This window comes from Lutra lutra, chromosome 13, assembly GCF_902655055.1.
Source record: "Lutra lutra chromosome 13, mLutLut1.2, whole genome shotgun sequence".
In the NCBI taxonomy this organism is placed as follows: Eukaryota; Metazoa; Chordata; class Mammalia; order Carnivora; family Mustelidae; genus Lutra; species Lutra lutra.
Genome location: NC_062290.1, coordinates 41754271 through 41760270, shown reverse-complemented (window position 1 = coordinate 41760270; position 6000 = coordinate 41754271). Strand labels below are relative to the sequence as shown.

General features: G+C 43.5%; 1 protein-coding gene across 1 annotated transcript in view; it reads left to right on the top strand.

Annotated features, from left to right (window-relative positions):
• The first annotated feature begins 3759 nt into the window (after positions 1-3759).
• The window catches only part of FREM1 (FRAS1 related extracellular matrix 1), a 175368-nt gene continuing 173127 nt past the window's right edge, over positions 3760-6000 (top strand). Inside the window, exons 1-2 of the mRNA XM_047700950.1 lie at positions 3760-3850; positions 4373-4486. The gene's annotated coding sequence lies outside the window, so the exon portion shown is untranslated. The remainder of the gene's footprint in view (positions 3851-4372; positions 4487-6000) is intronic.

Sequence of the window (6000 nt, the reverse complement as noted above, 5' to 3'; positions counted from 1 at the left end):
CTGGAATTTAGTGGACAAATGTGGACATGATAATGTGATAAGTAGAACTTTTAGTTTGACCTTTCCATTTCCATAAGCAATAGACTTGAGATGAAGGATGGGAAACATTTACTCTAATAGATTCAGTGAAGGGCACTTGGGTGGCTCAGTAGTTTAAGCATCTGTCTTTGGCTCAGGTCATGATCCCAGGGTCCCCAGATTGAGTCCTTTTTTGGGCTCTGTGCTCTACAGGGAGTATGCTTCTTCCTTTGCCCCTCTTCCCACTTGTTCTCTCTCCCTTTCTCTCAAATAAATAAATAAAATCTTAAAAAAAAATTAACAGACTCAGTGAAGCACATGATTTGAGTATCAGCCATCATAAAATGAAAGGTCCCAAATCTTCTTTCAGATCTCCAGCTGATCATTGGCTCCTAACATAAAGTGCTGGGAGGATCCCTTTGTTAACAGGTGTATTACTTAGTGTGTGTTTGGGAAAGTCTGTTCCTTCCCGCTGAGAAGATTTTTTAAAGATATTTTATAGAGAGACTCATATCTTTTACAAATAATAGGGTTATTTTCTTCCTTTCCAATCCTCATGCCTTATTTTTTATTCTTGACTTATTGTATTGGCTAGGATCTCCTATCCAATGTTGAATTGTGAGAAATGTAGCAGGCATTTTTGTCCTGTTCCTTCTTTAGTGGTTGCTAAAATTTCCCCATTAAACATAAGATTTCTGATTGATGTCTCTGATCATGTAAAAAGACTTCCATTCTATTCCTAGATGCCTAATAATGGTTTTTGTTGTTGTTCTTAGTGAATGAGTGTTGAATTTTACTGAGCAGTGCTCTTCTGCATTTATTAAGACAATCGTTTGGCTTATTTTCTCCTTTAAAATACAAAACTGAAAACAAAACAAAACAAAACAAAAAACCTACAGGGCACCTGGGTGGCTCAGCTGGTTAAAGGGTTGCCTTCAGCTCAGGTCAGGTCATGATCTCAGGGTCTTGGGTTTGAGTTCCGCATCAGGCTCCCTGCTCAACGGAGAGCCTGCTTCTCCCCTTGCTCTGTCTGCCACACTGCCTACTTGTGCTCTTTCTCTATCTCTCTGTCAAATAAATAAATAAAATCTTCAATTAAAAAAAACAAAAACAAAACTGCTAGATGTGTTCATTTTGAACCATCCTTGCCATCCTGAAATAAACCATATTGTCAAAGTATCTTTCCAAATAGATTAGATTTGTAAATATCTTAGTTAGGATTTTGCACTTATGTTTAAGAGTGGTATCTGTCTACACTCTTCTGATTTTGAGCAGAGCACACCACTCTTCCTGCCTTGCTGTGGCGGTGGGGGCGGGGGAGGAGGGATGGTAGGGGGAGTGTGAGGGGGGTGGAGGGGGAGCTGGGGAGCTGTTTCATTCCCTATCCCCCCTGTCAATTCTAGACCCTGAGCTCAGCAAGCCTCTGCCTCCAACATTCTTGCTAGGCTGTGTTTCTGTTCTTTTCTGTTGTATAGGGTATTTTATTTTGTTTTTATTTTACTTACTTTTTTGTTTTAAGTTGATCTATTTAGAGTATAACCCTTCTACTCTTTGTTGCAGTATTGCTCCCTATAGTCATCAGGTTCTATAGACTCAGGGGAAAACAATTTTCACAGGGCAATGTGCTGGTGCCCTCAGCAATGTTTAATAGGCACACTCCTAACCCATTCATGGGAGTTGTTGGTGAGGATGGTGGCTGTGCTTCTCAGACTGCTACATTCTCTAACAGGTCAGCAAAAGTTATACATGTTACAGTCCAAAAGAGAATGCTAATCTCCAAAACATTTTATGCTTTTCACATCACTCCAACCCTGAGGTTAGAAATAGAATGATTTCTCTGAAATGCATTTTGTTCTGGCATAAGAGCACATGCTTTTCAGGGAGGGATTCTTTGTTGTTCCTTTGCTTGTTCTTTTAAAACATTTGGCTTTGCATTTCAGCTTTTCAAGGAGTATTTTATTGAAGTTGATAATTGTGTTATTTTAACGGCCCCTATCCATTTGTGGGAGATTTAAGAGAGAGGGGAACTTCTTTGTATAAGCAGGTACTTCAGATTTCAAGATGTTTTGGCGAGCCTGACTCTATCTCTGTCTATTCTGGAATATGTTCAGCAAAACATTAGGCCAAGCATCATATGTATACAATTGTCTTAAAGAAAATTACATCTCCTGCAGACATTCTGAAATATGTTTCAATCTAAGTTGTTTGTTATTTTTTGCTTAGAATGCTGAAGGTATTTTTTTTCCCCATAGAAGTGATGTAAAACATTTATTTCTGTTTTTCCACTAATCCATAAACTTTATTCAGCCCAGATGTTGGGAGAACCATATTGACGCAACTGCCTATTGTCATTCCTTTATCAAATGGTCTCAACTAATAGCATCTACAATCATTTCTTTGCAGTTAAGATATCCACAAGCTGGTAAATTTTTAAGTTCAGTCTGAGAGCAAAATCATCTATCACACTGTGTTTCCTGTTATTAGTAAGGCTTTATTTCTTGCCCTTTTGAGATTAGTACTCAAATCATACATTGTCATTATATTTTGTTTCCTAATGAATGTTTAGTGAACAATGTTTGTTTACTTATGGAGAGCCTTGTGTTTCTTCAAGAAGTTTCATCCATTTATTATCGGAGCAAATGCAGTGAAACAAGACATTCCTTTTTTTTTTTTAAGATTTTATTTACTCATTTGTCAGAGAGAAAGAGAACACAAGTACGGGGAGCTTTTTGTTTTTGTTTTTTAAAAGATTTTATTTATTCATTTGTCAGAAAGAGAACACAAGCAGGGGGAGCAGCAGGCAGAGGGAGAAGCAGGTCCCTGCTGAACATGGAGCCCAATGTGGGACTCGATTCCAGAACACTGGGATCATAACTTGAGCTGAAGGCAGATGCTTAACTGACTGAGCCACCCAGGCATCCTGAGTTGAGAGATTCTTGAAGATTTTAAAGTTCTGGTGACTTGGAGTAAGTGTATCTATACTCCTCCTTCCTAAAGTATCCATAAAGCATATTGTAAAATAAAATAATTGTTCTTCTCTTTTCTTCCTTCCTTCATCCTTCCTTCCTTCCCTTCATCTCTCCTTTCCTCCCTTCCTCCCTCCCTCATACAATTTTTTTCCCTTTCTTTTCACTTTCCTTCTTTCTTCTCATTGTTTCCAAGGAAGGGGATATGGCTTGTCACCTTGTGACAGGGAACCACAATCTAGGGGGAACTGGGTTTCTTAGCTACAGCGCCTTGTTCTTTTCGCTGAAGTTTAGAACAACCAGACATGTCTCAACAGAAACCTTTCCCTCAAAGTGAGATAATACTTCGACTTCTCTATTTATGGTCAATTTAAAAGTTGGGACAGATGGCGTGCTATTACTTTTTTTTTTTTTTTTTTCCTGGTGGAGATGAAACACAGGAAGACATTTCATTATGCAGTTGTTAGGGAGCAAGACTTCTACCTGCCCGCTGAACCCTGACAAGTTTAATGAAATGAATTTCTGCAGGGCTGTTTCTTGACCTGTGATGTGTCTCAGTCCACGGGGTCACGCAGCCTATGTCAATGAGATGAGATGACTGGAACGTTTGTGACTTTTAAAAAAGAAGTCCAACACGTGGAAAGCTCTGGAGGCTGAACCCCGAAGGAGGGACTTAGAAACAGAAGCTCCTCTTTTTCTTTAAAGGCTGTGACAAGAGTTAAAAGGGGCCAGTTCCCCTGCCTCCCTCTTTCGGGAGTGCCAGCAGAAGCATCTTGCCTGAATTTGAATAAAAACCTTTCCGGGGAGGAATGTGTTTGAAGAAAAGAGGTTCAGGGGGGGAAAAAAAGTGTTTGAAGAGTTTGAAGGTCCGTGAAAAAAAGCTTGTGCGTGTGCTTACGGCGGGTGTGTGTCTGTGAGAGGACGACTGTGGGTGGGTGTTAGTGCACGGGTGTGTACTATGTGTGTGGCATGTGTGAGTGTGCACACACACGCGTGGGGGGGCTGCGTGAATGTGTGCACGCCCGTGAGCGTGGGTCCGTGTGTGGGTGGCCTGCGGGCGCCGGTGCGGGGTGTGTTTGGGCGACCGTGTATATGCCGTGTGCGTCCGTGTGTCCGCGTGTGTGCGAGCGCGTGTGCGCGTGTGCCCGTGTGCCTCGGGCGGGAGAGGCAGCTTGGGCTCAGCCGTGGCGGAGCAGTTAGTACAGAACTAAGAGTGGAAGGGGAGGCTGGGGAGCAGCCAGGAAGACCAGCAAGGGACCTTTTTAACAAAAGCTCAGTTTGGTCCCTGCGGGGCCAGCCAGCAGAAGGGACTGGGGAGCCCTGGCTCCGCGCCAGGGAGGTCGGGCTCCCGCCAGCTCTGCACGCACCCTTTATCATGCCCTCCGCAGGGGGAGTCCTGAGGCTTGGCCGTCTGGACGTTTCCGCAGCCGCAGCTGCTGCCGCCGCCGCCGCCGCCGCTGCCGCCGCCGCCTTGGAGAGGACCAGCAAGGACGGCGGAGTGAGTATGTGAACTTCGGGTCTGTCTTTCCCTGCTGGGTGGGTTAAGGGATTTCAAGTACAAAGAAAGCGAACACTCCGCTGACCTGAAAGACTGGAATTTCAGCTCTCTTTCCTTTCCTGGGATCTAGTTCCTCCCCGCTTCCTCTCCCAGCCCTTTAAACCAGAGATTACTGGGTCAGTGACTCGCCCCCGCCTTCCCGCCTGCCCTGGGCCCCGGGTTTCTAGCTTTTTAGCTTGGAAAGGAAAACCACTATCTGTAAGTATCTGCTTTATGTCCTTCCTCTCATCTTCCGAATGTTCTGTTAGCTTTCTAGCTCCAGAGGTGGTTTGCGCGGTAGCGTTCGCTTCCAGTCTCCTCGCAGGAAGTGTGCAGAGTCCGCTTGCCAAAGTTTAGTTCTCATGTCAACTCAGCAAGGTGGCAGTTTGCCCTGTTAAAAACCCATATGCCCACCACGGGAGTCTCTTTATTATGGACCACAATTTATAAGGTTTCTGGACCCGTCCCCATGGCACTCACCAGTGAAATCACCATTTTAAATTTTGTAACCCACCCTCGCCACCCCAGATCAGAAGGTTTCTTAGCTACATGACATGGCAAAGGGAAATGAAAAAACTAACACGACGGGTGCTATCCTCACGGTATACAGAGAGAGGGAAGTTTGCCCGAGATTGGGTTTTGGATACCTGACTTTGGTTTAGTTCTATTTGGAGATATATATTTTTTAAAAGCATGGTTTCTATTTTTATGGGGATGAGAGGGAGTGTTGGAGAGGCAAAGAAATCATTTTGTTCTGAAGTTTAAACTTCAGTTTAAACTGATATTTAAGTTCTTTCTTATTACCCAGATTTGGTGCTGTAGTGAAGAGTTTCTTTTAGTTTTCATCTGGATCACAGAAGTAATTTTCAAGGCATTTAATTTTCCTCTCTGTCTTTTTTTTTTTTTTTTTTTTTGGACTCTTGTACTCAGTCTTGTTGCCTGGTGTGAATTACAAAGCTTAAAAAGAGCATTTCCGGAGGCTGGTTGGAGTTTATGGCCTGGGAATCTTGCTGGAGAGATTAACCTCTTCACGGCTGCTTTGCAGCCCAGACCTAGTGATCCAAACGTTCCCCAGGTTTCTACTCTGGAAAACTGACAATAACCATCCCTGGCGTCATTAAAGCTTGAAGAATTGCTCCCCACCCCCTGCTTATACTTGATAAAAGTGCCGTTAGTATGATTCTAGGAAAATGTTGACAACTTTGCTCTTTCTCTCTCTCGAGGATTCTCAGAACTTGGGGTCATCGGAACCACTTGGGAGCTTGCTGAAAGGCAGGTGCTTAGGCTACACCCTCCCACTTTAGGCCTGGGGAGGGCCTGAGAGTTTATCCGGGTGATTCTGAAGCAGGTGCGGTCCCATTTGGATAAACACAGCTCTATGTTGTCCTGGGAAATTAAATGCTTGTCCTGTGGTTGGTTAATATTAAACCTCATATCTAAATGATCAACTTGAATTTCAGGTGATGTTGCCCATAAGTT